The sequence below is a fragment of the Neofelis nebulosa genome, chromosome 6 (assembly GCF_028018385.1).
Source record: "Neofelis nebulosa isolate mNeoNeb1 chromosome 6, mNeoNeb1.pri, whole genome shotgun sequence".
NCBI classification, from domain to species: domain Eukaryota; kingdom Metazoa; phylum Chordata; class Mammalia; order Carnivora; family Felidae; genus Neofelis; species Neofelis nebulosa.
Genome location: NC_080787.1, coordinates 47,691,461 through 47,715,819, shown reverse-complemented (window position 1 = coordinate 47,715,819; position 24,359 = coordinate 47,691,461). Strand labels below are relative to the sequence as shown.

Genomic DNA, 24,359 nt, shown 5'->3' with positions numbered 1-24,359 from the left:
TTTCTAACCTGATTAGTGGTGTCACCGTCCGGCAAGTCCATCACAATAGTTCTAGAGGCACTTTTGATTACGACCGTTCTCCTTACCATCGTATTTTAAGTATCGTGATTGTCTATCTCTCAAGCCATTCCTGTAGCCAGTGCCCTGCTTTTGCCCTCATTAGCTTGGCCCCTCTCATGTGGAGAATGCAGGCATCTTTGGGGGAGCCTGCCTCTGTTTTCTGCACAGTTGCCAGCGCCATATTCCTAACCACAGTCCGGGCTATATTGCTCTTCTCCAAAACCATTCCACGGAATAAAGCTCAAGCTCCTTGGCTCAGGAGACAGAGGAGACCTGCGTGACCGGGTCTCAGACTACTTTTCGAGGCCTGTGTACCACTCGACAGCCCTGCAGCTCATCTACAGTCCAGCCCAATTTGGAATTCATCATCCCTGGACGCACAACCTTCGCTCACCCATCGCAGTGCACTTCTTTCCATTTCCATCATTCACTTTCTCCCTCCGTCTCTACTAATTAAAATATGGCCCATTTTCCAAGACCAGTTCAGATGAGCCACCTTCCAGGAAGTCCCTTGTCATCTATCTGTCTATCCATGAGTAGCCTTTCCCACCTTTCACTCCCACAGCTAGTGGTCTGGAAACTTCTAGCCCTCACCATACTCTACAAGGCCTTTGCAGTTTTGTCGTTTGGGTTTATCTCCCACTTATACTAGTGGAGCCTCTATGCCTCGTTTATCTTTGTATAATTCACGATACCAGGGTGCTCTGCAAAATGAGCACTTAATACATTTAGCATCAAAAGGTATCAACCTACTGGCATGTTCATCTCTACTTTGGTTTCGAATGCACTGTGTTCTGGGTCCCCACCGATTGGCAGATTACCCCCAACTCCTTCCCACCTTGTAGTATCTCTGAATGTTTTTAAATAGAAACAGGCACTTCATGACTCCTTTTCAGGGCCAGATGGCCGGCCTCATGGTCTTGTCACCCGAACCGAAGTGATGGGGAAAAAAACTCTGGGACTGGTCACCAAGTTTGTCCGGGTCCCATCCCTCACTCCGGTCCACCAGTGATACCAGAGTGAGGAACGATACAGCGCTCCTGTATCATTCAAGGAAGCCGCACCTCCACTCTGCCAGGGGTGGATCCGGCCAGTTGGTAAGCAGTAGTTCGGAACTATGTGCTCTGCTCCGTAACCAGGAGAGACGTCTTCTCCCAGAATCTTCGCATGTCAGCATCCTCTGCAGGTGGCAGAGAGAAAAGACCGGGAAGGGGCATTTGGTGCTCCCCACTGGAGTCAACTTTGATCTAAAACATCAATCAGCATATGCTCCTCAAGGGTTTTTTACAACCCTAAAGTTAAAACAAAAAAACCCAAACCCTTAACATTTGTGAAATTGCACTCACACTGTAGTTCCATTGATACGACAAAGATTGATTGTTTGCTCCAAGATTCAATGATGTCTTCCAGTTAAGCTAATCCACAAGTTACGAGAGGACTTTTAAGTGCCCTACAGAACTGGAGGGAATTTTCCACTAAAAATCCAAGCAAGATATCTATCTGGATTTCCTAATCTGATGAACCTAATTAATGTATTTAAGTACTGACCAATTATTACTGTGTTTCCAAGATGTTATTTGTTCTTTAAAAGACGCACACACTTCTGCTTATGTTTTATTTTCATTCAGTTTGTCTCTGAGAACCTTTTGATCCATTGTTGCCTCTTTCCTCCTAGGGGGAATTTTTTTGTTTTTTTAATTTTTTTTTTTAACATTTATTTATTTTTGAGAGACAGAGAGAGGCAGAGCATGAACAGGGGAGGGGGAGAGAGAGAGAGAGAGAGAGAGAGAGAGAGAGAGATACAGAATCGGAAGCAGGCTCCAGGCCCTGAGCTGTTTGTTAGCACAGAGCCCGACACGGGGCTCGAACTCACCAACTGCAAGACCATGACCTGAGCTGAAGTCGGACGCTCAACCGACTGAGCCACGCAGGCACCCTGAATTTTTTTTATAATAAAGTTTTGTTGCTTTTTAAAAAAAAATGTTTTAATATTTATTTATTTTTGAGAGATTGAGAGAGAGGGAGGGAGGGAGGGAGAGAACACTAGTGGGGGAGGGATAGAGAGAGCCAGAGACACAGAATCTGCAGCAGGCTCCAGGCTCTGAGCTGTCAACACAGAGCCCGATGTGGGGCTTGAACTCACTAGTCATGAGATCATGACCTGAGCTGAAGTTGGATGCTTACCCAGCTGAGCCACCCAGGTGCCCCACTCTCTCTCTCTCTCTCTCTCTCTCTCTCTCTCTCTCTCTCTTTTTTACTTATATATTCTGCCAGCATCAGTGAAAGTGCTTTTCGTTAGTAGAAGTTAAATCTTTAATACTACCCAGCTTATTCGTTGCACCTTATTACAACAGCAGTTTTGGTTAAAGAGTTTTTAAATGTTAAGAAAAGGAATTAAGTGTAAGAACACAAAATTAAGGGATTTCTTTATAAGTGGTTCTTGGTTCATTTGGCTTTAAGTTATTTAGACATTTGGAAATAAATTGCAAATTTACATGGAATGGATAACTTTATTAATTCCTCTTGATAACTGTGTAGGCTAAATTTAAATCCAGAGAATGAATTGTGGCATCAGCTACAGATGGGGAAGGTCATTAATGGTCTAGACAAAGCCTTTTTTTCCCCATTCTATGAACTCTTAAGTTACCGTTAATGATGTAAGCATAACCAGGGGAACACCCAATAGGGAGCCTAAATGAGAAGCATTATTGGCCCACAGAGTCACAGAACACTGGACTCCCATCTCATTTATTTCCGCATTACAGTGTTCTTTATTGGTTTGTTTGTTTTAATATTGATGAAATCAAATATACTCAACAATGTGTGGGTACTTCCTTTTTTTATTTTTGCGACATACCTGTATGAGATACTCCTTCATTCAGATGGCAGAATAGTGAAAAAAAACAACAACAGTAACTCTTACCGAGGCCAAAACTCAAGTATCTGGCACAACACAGGAGGGCCTGAAGCCATTAAAATAGAATTCTGAATAGGGAAAGAAGCATCACAAAAGAAGCATCAGTGGGAAATGCTTGACTCCCTGATGGGTCTCATCTCCTGCAGCCGGCATTTATAGGGGCTCAGAAGCTGGTTTCCACTCCTGATAGCCACAGGAGTGATAGTTACCAGTCTGCCAAGAGAAGATTTTTTAAAAAGGCTGCAAAAATCAGGAACCTGAGTTACAAGAGAAGAGCAATCTATTCACATATTATTATATATACATTATATTACACATAATGTAGGGACAGCCACATTCTGTGTGTTATAATGAAAATCATTATAAATAGCAGCCAAGATTGAACACCTGCCATGTAGTAATAGCTTTACATATGTTATCTGTAACCTTCTACGTAATAGGAAAGGACGATTATCTCTATTTTATAGATAGGAGCTCAGAGATATTACATGGCTTGCCCAAGGGCATACAGAAAGTACGCAGAGTAGCCAAGTTCAATCTCCTAGGGTTTAGAACTAGGGCTGCACTAAGAAGAGGTGATGAAGCAAATCGTTCCTTGTTTGTTTGTTTGTTTGTTTGTTTGTTTGTTTGTTTGTTTTTAACTCCAAGCATCCCACTTCTTATCCTTTATGTACTCACACATTTTTTATGTTTATTTATTTATTTTCAGAGAGGGGGAGGGAGAGGGACAGAGAGAGAGGGAGAGAAGAATCCCAAGCAAGCTCTGCACTGTCAGCACAGAACCCGAGGCGGGGCTCAATCTGGGCTCAATCTTGTGAGTTCATGACCTGAGCCGAAATTAAGAGTTGGATGCTTAACTGCCTCAGCCACCCAGGCGCCCTGACACGTTTCTACTCTAGCAATTCTTGAGTGCCTCAAGTCTTTTAGGACAGATGTCCAATCTATCCTTTTTCATGACCTTACTACCTCCTCATCAGCCTAAAGGTCATGACCTATTACTATAATGGCTTCCTTCAGAATGCCCTCAGTGCGTTTGCTGTCTTATGCTTTCTTGGAAAAGCCTTCCCTAGCTTGCCCCAATTCAGGAGTCTGCGCATGAACAGCTGCTAGAGAAAAACACACAACTGGCTGACTGATCCTAGTTTATATTCATTATTAGACACCACAATTGGACATTTAGTACTACTGGTGTTTCTGCCGTAGATGTTCACTTTTTCACTCTCTAAAACGGTTGCTTCACACTTTCATCTTTCCTCCAAACCCGGTCTCAGATAATGATGTTGCATCACGCTTCCCCGAGAAACGAGCAGAAACTCTCCACCCTTACCTTCAACACCTCCAAGTATACCAACCTGGTTTTATGTTAACTCCCGCTCTCTGCCTTGTCTCCTTTTGTAGAGGTGGAAATATCTCTGCTCCCAGCAAGGGCCCAACCTTTTCACTGTGCTCAGAGTCCCAACCCGTCTTGCCTCCCAAACTTTTTGTACCTAAAGTGAGCCTTCACCCCTACATGATGAATTGCTTTCTTTCTACTAGGTTATTCCTATCAGCATATAGAGATATCTCCTGTCCTTGAAACAAAACAGTCTCATCTCTGCCTTATGTCTTTTTTCAACTATTTCTTTTGTCCGCTTCGCAGAAAATCTTCTTGAAAGAGTTTTCTATAATCGCTGTCTCCCTACCTCATGTGGATTCCTCAGCCTGCTACCAACCAGACATTTCTCCCTGTTATTCCAGTAAGAAGCTCTCATCAAAGTGATAATGACCTTCATGTTGCCAAACTCAATAGTTATCTTTATCCATATCATTCTTTTTTTAAAGTTTTTTTTTTTAACATTTATTCATTTTTTGATAGAGACAGAGCATGAGTGGGGGAGGGGCAGAGAGAGAGGGAGACACAGAATCTGAAGCAGGCTCCAGGCTCTGAGCTGTCAGCACAGGGCCTGACGCGGGACTCGAAATCATGGACCGTGAGATCATGACCTGAGCTGAAGCCAGACGCTTAACTGACTGAGCCACCCAGGCACCCCTATCCATATCATTCTTGACCTCTCAAAAACATTTGACAAAGTTGACTATTACTTCCTCCTCAAAATTCTTTTGTCTTTCATCACACTGTAATCTCCATTTCTCTTTCCTCACCGACTACTTCTTCTCAGTGCTCTATTTTCTTCCTTTCTCTAAGCTGAACTTGAGGTGCCCCATAGGCAAGTTATCAGCCACCTCCCATTCTATTTTCTTTCTTTCTCTAAGCTGAACTTGAGGTGCCCCATAGGCAAGTTATCAGCCACCTCCCATTATTTATTTGTATATTCTCTATAAGTGATCTCACTCAGCCATGTCATGGCCAGTGACCCCATCACTGTCTACCTCTAGCCTTGACTATGCCCCAGAAACTCCAGACTCAAAGATTTCATTGTCCACTGGACACTTCCATGTGAGTTGAAACTTCTTCTCAAACTTAATGTGGGCAAAGCAGACCTTCTCATAACCTCTCAGGAAGCTTGTGTGTCCCACTATGTCTCCATAAACACCATTACCACTTACTGGGTTATTCGAATAAAAAATCTTTCTTCCTTTTCCTCTCCTTAACATATAATCTATATACAAATCTTAAAAAATCCTAGATCAGACTTCCTCATTCTGTTTCTACCACTATCGTTTTAGATTAAGACACCATTGTCTCTTGCCTTCGGTAGTCTTCTGGCTGGTACTCCTGATTCTGCTGTTGGGTTGTCTACAAGCCATGCTCCTGGCAGCCAAAGAGACCTCTGCAAATTCCAAGTATGATGATTACGTCAGTTCTTTATTTAAAGCTCTCCAATCACTTCCCATCATACTTAGAATAAAGTTCAAAACTCTATACTCTGATGATGCCCTGCCAACCTTTCAAATATTATCTCATACTGTTCTCCTCCTTGCCCATTCTGTTTCGGCCACATAGTCCCTCTCTCTCCTTCCCTCTCTCTCTCCTTCTCTCTCTGTCTTCCTTAAACCAGCTCTTCTTTCTTCTGCAGAGTCTCTTCTTGATCGTTATAGGATTGGGTGCTTCTTTTCATTCGTATCTCAACTTTAATGTCTCATCCTTAGAGGTCAGATTTACTCTCATATCCCTTTTTCATTCTCTACTTGAAAATGATCTGATAAAAAAAATGGCTTAAAAGTGGCTTCTCTCTCCATGAGAGAAGGACCTTGTCTGAACTGCCTTCTGCTCTATTCTCTGTGTCTGTATCCATTTTGTTGATGAATGAATGAATGGACCAGTATGCCAAAATGAAAATGTATTCACAAGTCTTATTTCAGAGATACCAATGGACAGCAAAAAGGCTGGTTTGGTACAAGAAGCAGTTAAACTATGCCACTCTTGTATGTTAGTTTGAGGAACTTGAAATGCACAAAATAACAACAATAATAACAACAATAAGCCATTCAGAATTATTGAGTAAGGGTGGGGAAAGGTTGGTATGCTGAAAACCTCCTTGAAATAGCTGCTATGTTCTGGCTTTCTAGATATAATTTAGTTTTGTTTCCCTGTCATGGTGGAAGGACCAAAGAACAATGAAATGACGTAAGCAGGGGGAAAAAAAAAGCAACATTAACTCAAGTAATCCACAAATGAAATTACCAGCACTTAAATCATTGAGAATTTACTACATTTTCTAACAACTTTGCCTATAACTTTGCTATCTTTTGCAACCTGAGGATCAGCTGAATAGGTCAGGCAGGTGTGAGTACCTGAGTAGTGCTTCTTCTGGAAACAGTGCCTCTCCAAGGGTGTCCCGGGAGGTGCCCCTGTCTTACAGGAGGAATGAGGTCCCCTGTGACGGTCTGTTGCTTCCTGTGCCCTTATTGTCTTTCTAAGGGCAGACCTGCTATTGTGCCCTGGTTTATCAGTTCATTTACATATTTACCAAACACTTGCATGCACCAGGCACTGTGCTAGGCTTCAGGGCTACTGTTGCTGCCTTCCCTTCCCGCCAGACCGCCTCATCTCCTTCAAGTCCGTCACATATGGCCACTGCTCACACCGCTTTGTCCCTGAGGGGGCAAGGGCATTAGTAGGGAATATTTTTCTAACATAAAAATATTCCCAAGGTAGAGACTGATGACTTTTTTCATTCACTGGAGGTGACTGGAGCCACTGGAGGTGGCTGCCCATGATCTGTATTGATCAGTATTTTCTGGCAACACTCTTTTAATTTAGTTGTGTGGAGTCCATTGATTCATGGATTGATTCCAACATCTCCTTGATTTCAGGCACTGAACCAGAAGCGCAGATGCAAAGAGCAAAAGGACTCTGTCTTTGCTCTCTGAAATTAAATCTGGTGAGGAAAACCATGTTTCCACTCGGCTTCTTTTTTTTTTTTTAATTTTTTTTTAACATTTATTCATTTTTGAGAGACAGAGAGAGACAGAACGTGAGCTGGGGAGGGGCAGAGAGAGGGGGAGACACAGAATCTGAAGCAGGCTCCAGGCTCCGAGCTGTCAGCACAGAGCCCAACGCGGGGCTCGAACCCACAGATCGTGAGATCATGACCTGAGCTGAAGTCAGACGCTCAACTGACTGAGCCACCCAGGTGCCCCAATATATATTTTTGAAAATACTAAAGAATGAGCTAACTCTACACTAAAAACCTAAGGTAGATCCAGTAGATAATTGCACAGGCTTTGGAGACAGACAGACTGGGCTGAAAACCCAGCTCTGCCACTTAGTAACTGTGGCCTTGCAGAAGTTCCTTAATATCTCTGACCCTTGGTCCTTCGTATGTCAAATGTCAGGAGAGTTAGAACGTAGGAAAACACAGAATAAGTGTTCATAAATAGTAGCTGCAATTACAATCAATAATTTTTATTTGACACTCTGATTTAAAGTTTAAAAAGGTCACTAAGAATTCTTGAAACAGACAACATGATTCATGGATGAAGAAAATTGTAACAGACCCTTCTTAATATTTTTGTCAAGTTGTTTTTTAGGGGGCAACAATTCTGTCTCTAATTCAGGCCTTCTGAGGTGTTTGCTTATTCTGTCTAGAACCTCAGAACCCTATGGTGAAATGTTTGAGCGTCTTCACGTGAGTAAGGGACTTCACGGAATACCCCATCCAACGCCTATTGATGCTTTGCTGGAGATGGGTTTTGGCTCCCTTCAGTAAATGCTGCACTTACACTCTCCCCACTTCCCTCCGCTCTGTTGTGCTCTGCCTGCCAGGCCTTCCGTCACCACCTTTTGCGAGGGCGACACAGATTTAGGACTTTCCTGACATACCAAGCAGGATACCCAAAATCTACTCAGGGACCTGGTCTCTTGATGAAACCCATCTGGTTTATTAGTGTGGATGATTTAAAATATTTTGGTCATAATTCTATGACTAATTGACAATTCTGGACTCAGTTTTATAGCCTGAGCCACCTCCTAGACTCAGCCAGTGACACCGCCTTTGAAAACTCGAGGTTATACGTGGCAGAGGGAGGCACCAGCCGCTATGTAATGGAGTGATGTCAGCCATGTTTCCTTATGGGTCAGAGCACAAGGACGGTGCTGGATATGATTTATTACACTAAAAATCTATCTCACCTAAAGTAAGACAAGCAATGGAAGCCACATTCTGTTCAAATTTACCAGAAAGTTTAAAACTTGTCTTTAGTGGATTTGACCCCTGTGTTTTTAGATAGCATATCCCACATCAGGGTGCAAGGCCGTTGGACTGTTTCTAAACATTAAAAACTCCTATGGACATACATACCTTGGTTAGTCTGGTGGAAGGGTCTGGTAACTTACTTTCCCACAGAGGAGAGACCTAGGCCCATCACTGAAAGCCCTAGCCTTCATATCATTGTTAAATGATCCATGGCAGTGATACAGCCAAGTAGGGGAGCTGTTACAGCTTCTAGGCGCTTCTGTTCCCCATGGACTAGGTATCTCTCTAATGTTTTGTATGTGCTGAATAGATACAACGTAAAATTGGCCACTTTAACCATTAAGTGTGACTGTTAAGTACAGTCACACTGTTGTGCAGCCATCACGAACCAGCCGTCTCTCAGAATGTATTCACCTTGTAAAACTGAAACTCTATACCATTAAACCGATTCCCCATTCCTTCCTCCCCCCCAGCCCCTGCTAACCTTGATTCTACTTTCTGTCTCTATGACTTTGGTTACTCTCGGTTCTCCAGCTAACTGCAATCATGCCGTATCTGTCCTTTTGTGTCTGGCTTATTTCATTTAGCATCATGTCCTCAAGATGCACTAACGTGGCATGTGCCGGGATTTCTTTCCTTTTTAAGACTGAACAATATTTCTAGTCCCCTCTTATCCGTGGGGCGCACGTTCTAAGACTCCCGGCGGATGCCCAAAACCACGGATAGTGCTGACCCCTAGAGGTACAATATTTTTATCCTATACATACATGCCTATGGTAACATTTAATTTATAAGTTAAGCACAGTAGGAGATTAATAGTAACTGGTAATAAAACAGAATAATTGTACAATGTGCGGTAATGAAAGTTATGCAAATATGGTCTCTCTCTCTCTGTCTCTCTCAAAATATTTTGTGCCACACTCAGCCTCCTTCTGGTGATGGTGTGGGATGAAAATGTGCCCACGTGATGAGATGGGGTGAGAGCAATGACATAGACCCTGTGATGTGGTGTGAGGCTGCTGTTGACCTCCTGACTATGTCAGAAGAAGGAGATACGCTTCCAGGCCTCAGTTGACCATGGGTGACTGAAACCGTGGAAAGCAAAACCGTGGGTAAAGGGAGGGACTGTTGTACTTCATTTGGTGTATCTATTCATCTGTCATCGGGCATTCTCTGTACTTTTAAATAAGCTATATATTCTGTGTGATCTTCCCCGCCACCACAGGCTCTTCTCACTGTTTGATATTTGAAGTGTCTTCAGAAGTTTAAGGTATTTGTTTATGGTTACGTGGGGAAAAAATGGAGTTGCTGATAAGCAAACCTGTCCCTGTTGAACTATAAAACCCGTGAGTTCTCTCCCCAACTCTGTTTCTTACATGTGCCAGCCACCTTTCTCTTTTGAAAGAGAGAGTGTGAGCGGGGCAGGGGCAGAGAGCGGGAGGGACAGAGGCTCTGAAGCAGGCTCTGCACTGAGAGCAGTGAGCCACATGTGGGGCTAGAACTCACAAATCTGAGCCGAAGTCTGATGCTGAACTGACTGAGCCACCCCGGCACCCCACCAGCCACCTTTCCATGGTAATGATGACCAACGTCATGGATATGAAAGGACTTTGAAAACCACAGATTGACAAATAGCTCAACATCATATTATCCTTGTTAACATTTGAGTATTTTCCAAACAACATTGTTAAGCTATGTGCGCTTGGATTGTTCAAAGATTTGCTCGTATATAAGGTAGGGTTTTTCACAAAATAAAAATCATGTTTCCTACCAACTATTCTTATGAGTCTACTTCTTATCTGGAACCACACCCAGATGAGGCTTTCAGAAAATATTTGAACACTGTAGTAACAGCCAAGAGATTCCATTTGTAAAAGCTGGTCCGTTCCCAGAACTGGTTAACTATCTTTCAGGCATATGCCTTTCTGCCTTGTGGCCAGAAGGTGGAGACATACGATGTCAAATACCTGATGTGTTGTTTACTATCACGCTTTTTAGCAAATCCTAATCAACTTCAGAAAGAATGGGGTCTGTTATTGATATATCTCACATCACCTGCTATCTCAAAGCGTTGGGCAAAAATATTTTTTGAACTTTTACATGGAGAAAAATGTGTAAAAGATGAAAGACAGTAAAACATTGGCATAGTTCCTGGTAGATGACAGGCTCTTTCTGCATAGGGAGGGACCAAGGGAGGGAGTGAGGGAGGAAGGAAGGAAAGAGGGAAGGAAGGAAGGGAGGGAGGGAGGGATGGAGGGAGGGAGGGAGGAAGGGAGGGAGGGAGGGAAAGAGGGAAGGAAGGCTTTTGAGAGCCTGTTACAGAAGTGCTTTTGGAGAAAATGGTCTAGGATTTGCATGGATACAAACTGCAGTTCATCCCTTTTGGCCTCTCCTCTCTTGACACTGTGGAATGAAAGTATGGAGTCTAGTTGTAAATATCTATAGCATATGTTTTGGAAGTGCGTTGCCATACAGATCAGTTGAATATATAAATTGGACTGCAGCCAGAAGTGATTAAGTGGTATTTAAAGTCCATAAAGGAATTAAGAAACCTTCGAAAGGCGAATAATAATGTAAGAACAGACTCTGTAATAATATTTCTGGTCTTATTATATAACCTTTATGTATCTACTAAATGTAATTTTTAGTAATTGCATTCATATTTGCTCGTAGAGTTGTATACAAAAGCAAGTGAATCAGTAGGATTCTGGGACTGGATGAGAACATTGAAAAATCATCTTAGACTATTCCCTTCCTTTACACAGAATTCCTAATATTTCTAAATATTCCTGATATGTTTCTAAAAACTCCAAGATAACTTTTGCATTCAAATAAATCAACATCTAAGGAATCTATTCTATTTGCATAATTTTTTTTTATTTTTTATAAAAATTTTTTTAACGTTTTATTTATTTTTGAGACAGAGAGAGACAGAGCATGAATGGGGGAGGGGCAGAGAGAGAGGGAGACACAGAATCGGAAGCAGGCTCCAGGCTCTGAGCCATCAGCCCAGAGCCCCACGCAGGGCTCGAACTCACGGACCGCGAGATTGTGACCTGAGCTGAAGTCGGCGCTTAACCGACTGAGCCACCCAGGCGCCTCTATTTGCATAATTTAAAAGACAGCCGAATGGCAAGTGATCTGGGTTTGGATTTTTGTGGTTTGACCTCACACTATGAAATTCATGGGCCCTGCAATGTCTCAGGTCCCAAGATCCTAGGTGAGGGTTGGCCCTTTCTTCGCTCCTCTTGATTTTCTGACTTGCAAAAGCAACGTGCAGGAGTAAACATGAGGCCAAGCATCCCTAGGAAGGTGGCATTTCTCTTGGTCAAACTACTTCCTGCTTGAAGAAGCAACAACAACAAACCATGCAGAAATGTCGTTCCTTGCCAAGCCCCTAAACGATCTTTCTCATATTCCTTTTTATCTGGTTATGCTCGGTCACATAGAGCATCAGATGGAGAGGCCAAGCAAGTGAGTCTCTTCTCTGTGTGGGCTGGCAGCTTTGCTCTCATTGGCTGGCGGGAACGGTACCCTAACCTTGGTCGCTGCACTAGGCATCCTAGTGGTAGCACTGAACTTCAATCTGTCACCATTCCCAGAAATAGGAGCAGTGCTGGAAATATTCAAAATTAGACACGCTTCCCTCCTAGCAGAATCTTCGGTACATGAAGGGCAGCACATCCGGTTCTGCTTTTCCAACAGAGGGAGGCCGGGGTGAGCTAATGAGTCACCATCTTCCATAGCAGGACAAAGAGAGCCCGTGTAGCGGGGTGAACAGCTCACCAGCTGGTCCCATCTGCAGCAGGCTGCCACGAAGAGCCTGCAGACATCACAGCTGTTTAGCCTCGTATCGGATGGCTCCAAACATGTAAACAGGTACCTGGGCAAAAGAATGTGCAACAGAGCAGCGGGAGCTACCCGTAGGGGAGTAATAGGAACATTGTCAACGAAAGCTATCTCTTCAAGGTATCGGACACAGGCTGCCTAGGAAACAAGATGTGCCTGATTCCAGAAGGACTCCGAACAGAAAATCCTCAGAAGTTGTTTTATAAACAGCTTCCCTCCTGAGAGAATGATCCCGGTTTTTGTAAATATCAATCTCGACATATTGACGACTTTGAAAAATCAAAGTTGCTTCTTCCAGATGAGCGGTTTCAGCGTCGGCTAGTACCATTCCATTTTAATCTCCAATTTCTTGTTTAATTTTACTTCTTTGGGACACACAAAGGTTTTATTTTTATATAGTCCCCCATCAGTATTATTCCTTTTCTTCTCTCTTCCTTTAGAGGCATGCTTCTAAAGATTGGCCCCTCTAGGGGCGCCTGGGTGGCGCAGTCGGTTAAGCGTCCGACTTCAGCCAGGTCACGATCTCGCGGTCCGTGAGTTCGAGCCCCGCGTCAGGCTCTGGGCTGATGGCTCAGAGCCTGGAGCCTGTTTCCGCTTCTGTGCCTCCCTCTCTCTCTGCCCCTCCCCCGTTCATGCTCTGTCTCTCTCTGTCCCAAAAATAAATAAAAAACGTTGAGAAAAAAAAAAATTTAAAAAAAATAAAAAAATAAAAAAAAAAAAAAGATTGGCCCCTCTGTAAGATTATGTAATCTCACCTTTATTTTTTAAATTTTTTGTAGTTTACTTTAAACTACAGTCAATATTACCTTTTTATTTTATTTTATTTTATTTTATTTTATTTTATTTTTTCAATATATGAAGTTTATTGTCAAATTGGTTTCCATACAACACCCAGGGCTCATCCCAACAGGTGCCCTCCTCAATACCCAATACCCATCACCCACCCTCCCCGCCCTCCCACCTCCCATCAACCCTCAGTTTGTTCTCAGTTTTTAAGAGTCTTTTATGTGTTGGCTCTCTTCCACTCTAACCTCTTTAATATTACCTTTTTAAAAAGAGAGAGAGAAAGAGCGTGTGCACGTGCATGAGTGGGGGAGAGGCAGAGAGAGAGAGAGAAGGAGAGACTCCCAAGCAGTCTTCACGCTGTCAGCACGGAGCCCGATGCGGGGCTCAGTCCTACGAACCATGAGATCATGATGTGAGCCGAGATCAAGAGTCGAACGCTTAACCTGGGTCACCCTGGCGCCCCTCACCTTTGTTTTTATCTAGTACTGCTAAATAACCCATGCATCAGAAATTCTCAGGAATCTTCTGAAGAGGCACCTTGGGAACTTTGGCATCTCTGTAGGCCAGTGGGTCTAAACCTCACCTACATCCCATTTCCCTGGCTTCTAGTTAAAATCCGTAGGCCCCACCCTTAAGGATTCTGCTTCAATAGGTCCTCTGAGGGCCCTGAGCATTTGTCTGTCTAACAGGTTCCAAGGACATGCTAATTTTGAGACTATGGGTTCAGGGACCACCCTTGGGAGAACCACAGCTGTAGGTCAAGGTATGGGTTTCCAAACTTGGTTGCACATGAAGTCGCCTAAATAACTTATGACAGATACAAACTTCCTGACCCTGTCACAAAGCTGGATATCAACAAATACAAAATTAAAATGATATAAAATTATCACTCCTGAAGTGGATTGCTTTCCCCCAAACTCCACCGCTATTTCAAAAAAATCCTCATCCTTCAAGGTCTAGTGCCCTGTCCATGAAGCAGTTCCCGGCAACAAGAATGCTTTTGTTCTTCTGAACAATCAGACTACTGTATTTGTCCTGTCCTTACTACTCTTTGAATGTGGACTTTTTAAAGATGGATGCTTTGCCTGAGTTTTCTTGAAATTCTCCTTGGAGACTTAGATAAAGCAGCTGTTTAAAACAGTCTAAATCATTACTTTGTTGTTTCTCATGAGAAATCCAAGTTTCATTTCTTACTGAGATCTTTTATTTGAGTGGTTGCTACCTGTTTGAGGAAAGATATATTTAAAAAATAGCAGTATATACTGCCATTGGCTCTTGACTGCATTAGTTTTGATCCTGCTTTCATGTAAATCTGACTATGCTGAGGATGCTAAAAGGGACCTCTTACTGTGTTGTGTTTCTGCACCTTGGCCTTGACCTCCTTGGCTGCCTCCTCCCTGTTCCCCACCCCACTGGCAGTCTATAGCTGCTTGACCAAACAGTCCAGTGATAAGAGTTCATGAGGAAAAGAGCCATTGAATATTTTTCTGGTACTGGGACACAATGCCATCTCACTCCCATGCTCCAGGAGCTCAGACTTTGGGGTTTAAAATTTTTTTAAGTTTATTTATTTATTTTGCAAGAGAGAGAGAGAGCAGGAGGGGGGCAGAGAGGGGCAGAGAGAGACAGAGAGAGAGAGAGGGAGAGAGAGAATCCCAAGCAGGCTCTGCACTGTCAGCACAAAGCTTGATGTGGGGCTTGAACTCACGAACCATGAGATCATGACCTGAGCTGAAACCAAGAATCAGATGCTTAACCTACTGAGCCACCCAGGTTCCCCATGAGACTTTGGGGTTTTAGGCCTTTAGAGGTCTCTGTCACCTTTAGTGGACAGTGAAGGTCAGAGGACTTAGTTTTTGGATATTTGTTCCTGAATCCCCCCATACCTAATTGTATACCTAGTCTCCAAGTGAAATACGGTGATTTTTATTTCAGAGAAACCATCAGCTACTTGTCTACTTTTTTGAAACATCATGGGAATAAAGTATAAAGTAGAAGCGATTAAAATGCTGTTATTTACACTGAAAGTTCACTGATAATTTGTAGCCAAGTCATTCAAGGAGGTGGCCTCTAAAAGTGTGAAGTGTGTCTTTTAAAGTGTTCACAGACAACTTACGTTAAAGCAAAGGGTTTACTAAAAGCAGAGCACAAGACCTGTTTCTCTCTTGAGTCTTATATGAACATGAACAGAAAGAGTGGATGGAAACATTTGCTTCAAATTGCTATAAACCTCAAACAACCGTCCCTGGTCTCCCATCAAAATCATTAATGCTGTGAAGGCTGAGATCAGTGAGGCCTGGACCAAAGGTTTATGGCTTTGATAAGCGTATTTGAAGCCTAAGAAAGAAATGAAACAGACCAAGAAATATCTGCCAGAATTTAACGAGATTTGGAGCAATGACTGTATTTGAGAAAATTACATATCTATCTTTATTTTTTTTTTACATTGAGTATGCATGGGGACTCTCATATCCAAATTTCCCAAGCCTGTTATAACATGGTAGTATGAATCTTTGCAGATTAAATTTACTGATATGCCATCTTTTATTGCAAAATAGGTTGCATCCAGCTATTGTGTAATTTTTGCAATTAATTTTTTGTAATTAATTACACTCATGAGATCATAACTGGTTTTCTTTAGAAGAAAGAACTGCTCAGAATTTGGGGAAGTGGGTGCTTTTACCCCTGGTATGTGGAAAAGGAAATAATATCTGTGGTACAGTCTTGTAGGGGGTTATTTGTGTGTGTGTGTGTGTGTGTGTGTGTGTGTGTGTGTGTGTGTATGTGTGTGTGTTTCTATAGATTTCCATGGGGAAGCTGATATAACAATGTGGGAAGCAGTGTGCCCAGTGTCATATATCTCAGATTTCCTAGACCCTGCCCTCCATTTTACTACCAGGTTAACCTTTTTTTCTGCCTTTGCAACATTTAACATCTGATAGTTTGTTTGTATTAGAAAGAAATTGACAGATTCAAAACCAATATATTCGATGTATATCAAAGAACTACATTTCTAAACTGTACTAAAAGTATACTTATTTCGTGGATTCTATTTAAATTTCTAGAGTAATTTCTATTCCAAGCCACATTTAAGAATTGAATATATAGCTAGTAAGGTACTCTAGACCAGGCCGGAGGGTCAGTGTGAACAAAAGCAGGGTTTCGAGAACAGCTTTCATGAGCAGATCCCAAATAACATAAGCAAAAGTGTAGTACTCACTTTATAGCAAATTACCTTTGTATAGCACCTTAGATATAAATACTTAGTGGTTATGAAGTTACAAAGACTAATATTTCAAGCAGCATGGTCTGTGATCAAAAGAGTAACAATATCCCCTTCCAGATCATCTCCTCTGAGATTATACCACTACCCCCATACCCTGCCCTAAAACACAAATACCAAGTAGCAAATCCTCCCCTCAGAGGCCCAGAACACTTGCTCGCTGTGCAGCAGGATACAATTATCTTGGGAGGTTTTTGTAAACTTTTTCTGTGCATGTAAAAGTTTTGCTACTGTTAATAATTCTCTCTGTGTGAAGATCTATTTTAAAGAGTGTGGGAGCAGGGAAGGGTACGTAGGAATGAAAAATACATTCTAGATACCACCCTTTAATGGTGCATCCCACTAACCTAAATCTAGCCAGCAGGCCTTTGAAAAGCTAAACATCCAAGGTCAAGAACTGCCCAGCAGTCGGAGCTTGCAGAATTATTTTTTATTGCAACACACACACACACACACACACACACACACACACACACACACGGACACTTATCTAGACACACAACACACATGTAAAATATTTTTTTTAGCACATAATAAGTGCTGGGTAACTAAGTGCTGGTTGGTAGGCTGAATCCAGTTCTTTCAAGTTTTTGGGTTTTGTACTCAAACTTCTGCTACTTCAGCATTTCAGATGCATTCATTCCTAATATGTTAGTGGCAACATTACCAAGTTCCCCAAATCACAAGCACCGTTTTCCAGAGCTTTCTTATTTATTTATTTATTTATTTATTTATTTATTTATTTATGCGTCTGTACACAAGCTTCCACCTCATTATAAGGGCGAAGTCTCAGGCATCCGACTTCTCTAGGCTCTGCTGGGAGTGGAAGAAAGACATCTGACTTGACTATGAGTATTTTCATTGTCCAGTGAATCAGTAGATGTACATTTACAATTAAAGCCGTTTGCCACATCCCTGAAGATGTGCTAATGATTGTGGAGGATTTGGAAATCTTCAGGGAGATGTTCAAGCAGAAATTAAAGTGACACCCACTACTTCCGCTTGCACAGTTCACAAGTTGCTTTGAAACTGACCTGAGCATACTCAGTCTGGGGGCCGCACGCACGGACCAGCCTCCTGCACTACCCAAGTCAAAGTCGGGCAGGCACACCTCCTCCTGGGGATAGGTTTGGGGCGTCTTGTGCAGCTCTTTTTTCCTCTCTGCACTTCTTCTTACCTTTGATAATTAGAGCTCGTGGGGTAAGGCACCCAAATCTCGACCCTCTTTCCAAAACTCAAAGGAGACTCTTGGGGGGCACTGGCAATGAATGGCCCAGTTGCAGGGATGGGCAACACCTTCCCCAAAACCAAAGCGGAAAGAGATAAGACCGTGGGCTGGTTCCTGCCTGAGTGCTAGGGACAGAGGAGGAAAGGTGATTCTGGAGCCAGGAGGTTCTGATCCGAAACTGTGGGCAGACTCGTGCTGCAGGAAGTGTTCTGTGTGGGAGCAGAAGTTGCCTGCTGATGCCGGGAAGCATGGCTGAGTTTTGTCCTTCTGATTATCTTGGGTGACGGTTCTTGGAATCTAGTTGTAAGAGGATCACTAGGAAACTTGCTGAAAAACTGAGTTCTCTGTCTTTTCACAGAGTTTCTGTTACAGTGGCCTAGAATTGGGCTCAGAAAGGTGCATTTTTAACAACCATCATGGGTGTTTCTCCTTCCGGTGGTTGGTGGAGGAGGTATTTTAAGAAGTGCCACCGGCCATAGAGAATAGGGTCCAAGGCAGAGAGAAGGCTTTCTTTTCTTACAAATATTGGTCATTTTTTTTTCTTGAAAATGGCCAGTACCACCTTTTCGCCCCACTGCTATGGGATAGTGGCCACGGGAGCCCTGAGCCAGGTCTCCCCTACATGCAGTGGGGCATGGACAATGCCCTGGGATTTCTGGGACACAGGAATAGATGCCGATGTGAGGGCAGGGGCAAGAGAAAGAAAGAAGCAATGAAATGTATCAACTGTCAGGAACTAATGGGAGAAACTGATTCCCAGGCAGGGCAGTGCTGCCTTCACCTCTGAGAGCAACCAGGCATGTCTCCCCGATGTTAGCATTCTGGTTCAAGATAAATGGTGGTTGAGGATGAGAGGGGTGGGCAATGAGCTTTCTTGGAAGTCTGGATTCAGTGGACTTGAGTAAGTACCCAGGAGAGTGGAAAACCATGCCAGGTAGAGAAACCAGTGAAAACCAGGCAGCCCTCCCAGTGGAGGTGGTCGCATGAACAGGCAAGGTAGAGAAGAGATTCCAGTTTTTGGCAGAATACATAAAGATGGGAAACCAAAAATTAGAGGTGGAAACCAGAGGTGGAACCCAGAACCTGGAGGAAATTTCCAGACGCAGGACATTTGTTTTTGGCTAGAAGATAGCGGGTGGGATATAGGATTGCTGAGTTGCCTCATGTATTCCAGGAACAGGAGTGTTCACTTTGGAGTTACCCTCGTGCAGTGGTTCAAATTGTGCCCCACCTCCAAAGGTAGGTCCATTCAGAACCTGTGAACGGGGCTTTATTTGATAAAAGTGTCATTGCAAATATAATTAAGTTAAAGATCTCAAGATAAGATCCTCCTGGATGAGGGTGAGCCCCACATCCAATGACAAGTGTCCTGAGAAGAGGAAAGGAGAAGGGGAGAACGCAGAAGAGAAGGTGATAGGAATATGGTGGCAGGGATTGGAGTGATGTGTCTGCAGGTCAGGGCACATCCAGGACAGCCAGCAGCCACAGGAGCTAGGAGAGAGGCTTGGAAAGGGACTGTGCCCTGAAGCCACCAGAAGGAACCAACCCTGCCAGCACCTTGATTTCAGACCTCTGGCTTCCAAAACTGTGAGAGAATGCATTTCTGTTGTTGGAAAGCACTGGGTTTGTGGTAATTTGCAACCCAAGGAAACAAACACATCTTCTCCGCTGTTATTGATGTTATAGATTTGGGCAACCTGGCGTTCTGCTTTGAAAATGCAAGTATCTCAGGGAGTAAAGTGTTTATTATTCGTCATGCAGAATAAGTTTTGTTAACTAAACATTTTACTCCTCCTAATGACCTAGGAAAGAGAAATAGTTGTGAGTTATTCCCAGGGGTTGGGGAAGAAAAATCGGAGAATTGGAATCAAACACTTCTACTTTAGGCATATTTTGTTACTAGCTGTTTGACCATGGGAAAGTCACTTAACCTCTCTGAAAATTAGTTTCGATATCTATAAGATGAGAATTTTAATGCTTATATATCAAGCTGCTGCAATATAAGGAATCAGTAAGACAGGCCCTGTCAAGCTGTTTGTAAAACCTTGGGCAATTATATGAACATATAATAGCATTTGTTTTGTGGCAGGGAACGATTTTAGGAGGAAGAGCTGCTTAGATTTATAGAAAAGGTTGGCCTGGAATGAAGCGGAAGGCAAGGACAGGTAGCCCCAAACTTCTGCTATAAAATGTTTCCTGGTCTAATGAAAAAAGAAGGGATTTCAAATGTACCCCAGGACATATCGTTCTTCCTGGTCCAGAAACACTTTATATGAAAAGGGCTCTGGCCAACTGATCTGGAACCCTAACATGGTGTTTAATACAATGTCTGTGAAGAAGAAAAATGTAGTTGAGGTGCCAAATAATATCGCGACCAACTTTGCAACTGGATCCACTTCTCGGTTAGTGACATGCTGTTGGGAGTGTCAGTGTTAAGTGACATCTTAGTGCCCTGAGTTTATGTAGCTTCTAAAGGTACTGTGTTCATGCATAAGGAATGTTTGGGTTTTTTTAATATTGATTTATTTTTGAGAAAGAGACAAAGTGCAAACAGAGGAGGGGCAGAGAGAGAGGAAGACACAGAATCCGAAGCAGGCTCCAGGCTCTGAGCTGTCAGCGCAGAGCCCGACGCGGAGCTCGAATTCGTGAACCGTGAGATCATGGCCTGAGCCGAAGTCGGACGCTTAACCGACTGAGCCACCCAGGTGCCCCGGAATGTTTTTGGTTCTAGAACAGTGTTTCTCAAACCCGAGCAGTGTGCAGACACGTAGAAAAGGAAAACAAAATGTCTAGACTTCGATTTAATAGTTTTCACACTGTGCTGCCTGAGTGAATACAACACAAAGCTAAACAGGCACAGGATGTCCATGAACGCCATGCTGGCTCTCCAGATTGTGCTGAGCAGGGACCACACGGAAGCAACTCTACCTAAGGGCCCTGCAGTGGGCGTTGATCTTGGCACCACCTGCTCTTGTGTGGGTGTCTTCCGGCACAGGAAAGTGGAAATGATCAGGGAAATCAAACCACCCCAAGTTATGTCACCTTTAGTGACACCAAACCATTGATTGATCCGGTTGCAATGAATCCCAGCAACACGGTGTTTGATGCCAAGCACCTGATTGGACGTAGATTCGACGATGCTGTTGTCCAGTCCGATAGGAAGCATTGGCCCTTCATGGTGGTGAATGATGCTGGCAGGCCCAAAGTCCAAGCAGAATACAAGGGAGAGACAAAACTGTTTCTATCCAGAAGAGATGTCCTCTCTGGGTTTGACAAAGATGAAGGAAATTGCAGAGGCCTACCTCGGGAAGACTGTTCCCAAGGCGGTTGTCGCAGTACCTACTTACTTCAATGGTGCTCAGCGTCAAGCTAGCAATGATGCTGACCTGTTGCTGGCCTCAGTGTACTCAGATGCTGTGGCTGTTGCTTATGGCTTAGACAAAAAGGTTGGAGCTGAAAGCAGTGTGCTCATCTTTGACTTCGGAAGTGGCGCTTTTGATGTGTCAGCTCTCACTATTGAAGAGGGGATCCTTGAGGTCAAATCTACATCTGGAGACACCCACTTAGGTGAAAAAGACTTTGACAACCGAATGGTCAACCATTTTATTGCAGAGTTCAAGTGTAAATGTAAGAAGGACATCAGCGAGAACAAGAGGGCAGTCCGTCACCTCCATACTGCTCGCAGATGTGCTAAGCATATACTTTCTTCCAGCACCCAGGCCAGTATTGAGAGTGATTCTTTGTATGAAGGAATCAACTTCTATACCTCTATTACTCACGCCCAGTTTGAAGAATTAAGTGCTGACCTGTTCCACGGCACCCTGGACCCTGTAGAAAAAGCCCTTTGGGATGCCAAACTAGACAAGTCTTGGATCCATGATATTGTCCTGGTGGGTGCTTCTATCCATATTCCCAAATTCATAGACTTCTTCAAGACTTCTTCAATGGAAAGGAACTGAATAAGAGCATCAACCCTGATGAGGCTGTTGCTTATGATGCAGCTGCCCAGGCAGCCATTCTTTCTGGAGAAATATCTGAAAATGTTCAAGATTTGCTGCTGTTGAATGTCACTCCTCTTTCTCTTGGCATTGAAACTGGTAGAGGAGTCATGCCTGCCTTATCAAGGGCAATACCACCATTCCTACCCCTTTCCTAAGGTTGAAGTCACTTTTGATATTGATGCTAATGGTATCCTTAGGGTCTCTGCTGTGGATAAGAGCACAGGAAAAGAGAACGAGATTGCCATCACAAAGGACAAGGGCTGCTTGAGCAAGGGAGACATTGAGCTCATGGTCCAGGAAGCCGAGAAGTACAAAGCTGAAGATGAGACGCAGTGGGACAAGGTGTCTTCCAAGAATTCACTTGAATCTCACACATTCAACATGAAAGCAACCATTGAAAATGAAAAACTTCAGGGCAAAATCAACAATGAGGACAAACAGAAGATTCTTGACAAGTGTAATGAAGTCATCAACTGGCTTGATAAGAACCAGACTGCTGATAAGGAAGAATTTGAACATAGCAGAAAGAGCTAGAGAAAGTCTGCAACCCCATCATGACCAAGCTGTACCAGAGCCCAGGAGGCGTGCTGGGAGGAATGTTTTGGGGCTTCCCTGGTGGTGGAGCTCCCCCATCTGGTGGTGCCTCCTCTGTGCCCACCATTGAAGAGGTTGATTAAGCCAACCTGAGAATAGGTCTAGCATTGTTCTGCATGAGACATTTGAAGGACCCAAATTGGTAGCAAATGCCATGGAAGTTTTAAAGTCAAGCTGCTGTAGTAAATAAACTAGGCATCCTTGATACTTGAATATGGAATGTGTGTGCAGGGGAAGGAAATAAACATTGCACTTTATAAGCACTGTATGGTAAGTGGAAAATGCAATGTCTTAAATAAAACTGTATTTAAAATCGGCACCAAAAATAAAATAAAATAAATAGGCACAGAATCCCTATACTTGCTGCTTTCATATAGGCCAAACATTAAATACAACAAAAACTAAAAATAACCACTATAAAACACTGGCTAATTTAGTGTGACTGATGATATTCTTTGCTAGTTGATTCACTGATCACAATGTGAACTGGGTACTGAATGCTGACTCAAGTTCTTTGGAGTTTGGCATGCCCCATATTCTCCAGGACTTTCTCTCTTGGAAGTTCTGCAAACCCTAATTTGTGCAGCAGGCTGTACAAATACATCTATTACATTTGACTTGTTTCTTTTCTCATTAGTCTGTGAGAATTAGAGTAGCAGCCATGTCAACCTTGCAGACATAAAAATAAATGCCAATATGGGCTCTGGTCATCTGTGATGTACCATGATCGTCCAGATGATCCAGAAGATGTCAATATTACTGTGTTAAGGTTGTCATCTAAATGAAAACACCACATTAAACATTCTCATAGTAGTAGCCATGGACCACTTTGAATACATCTTTGGAATTCCATTGACTCACCACAGCTTAGAAACACTGGTTTATACAGAACCTGGGCTTAATATATGAATTACGTTTTTTCATTTTACATTTATTACAAATATAATAGATATTCACTGTAGACATTTCAGAAAATTGAAATAATTCAAAAAATAAAATAAACACTATAATGCCATCATGCAGAGAAAAGGCACCGTTAACATTTAAATATCTTTTGTTTCACTATGCAAATACATGTGTATGCATATTGTTCTGTACCCTATTGAAGAACTTTTCTTCACTTAGCAAAGCACTGAGGGCAGCTTTCCAGATTACTAAATATTCTCCTACAATAACATTTTGATTGCCTTCAATTCGTCAATTCTTGGTGTCTGTCAGAATGTTCTTAATTGAATATTTAGATTGTTTCCAGTTTTCTGCCATCATAAATTATGCTGTGATAAATGAGCTTATTCCTGAGTTTTGTTACTCGTGAATAATGAGTCTATTTACTCGTGGGATATTGTCCTAGTATTATAACTCCTACATGAAAGAGAATGCAAAATTTAAAAGATTTGTGCACATACTAATTTTATGAATCAAATATGTTAAAATAAAGACGTGGTGGTGATAACTCATAGCTGGATGAGGACGCATGGCTTAGGTGATTGTGAAAAATGATTGGTTCATTATTGGTACTCTGGGACAGAGAAAGCTGACTTAAAATGAAAACTTTTTAACATCATAGGGCAGTAATTTATTTGCATATAAAGGGCCTATTATTATTGTTTTAAATGAATGAATACATGATTTTTTTTCTTACTTTTTTGGAAATAATTATAAACTCAGAAGAAGTTGCAAAAATAGTACAGAGAGATCCCCTGTACCCTTCCTTCAGCTTTCCCCAGAGGTAGCATGTTACTTAACTATGGTACGTTATCAGAACCAGGATATTGATATTGGGATTATACTATTCACTAGATTATAGAGTTTACTCAGATTTTACCAATTTTTATTTATTTTTTAAATTTTTTTAACGTTCATTTATTTTTGAGAGAGACAGAGCATGATCAGAAGGGCAGAGAAAGAAGGAGACACAGAATTGGAAGCAGGTTCCAGGCTCTGAGCTGTCAGCAAAGAGCCCAGCGCAGGGCTCCAACTCGCCAGTGGTGAGATCATGACC

The 24,359-nt window shown here is 42.7% G+C and overlaps 1 protein-coding gene and 1 pseudogene across 3 annotated transcripts in view; both read left to right on the top strand.

The window, feature by feature from the left end:
* RCAN2 (regulator of calcineurin 2) overlaps positions 1-24,359 on the top strand; it is a 274,292-nt gene that overhangs the window by 76,255 nt on the left and 173,678 nt on the right. The gene's annotated exons all lie outside the window — the stretch shown is intronic.
* On the top strand, positions 14,875-24,205 carry LOC131514302 (heat shock cognate 71 kDa protein-like; annotated as a pseudogene).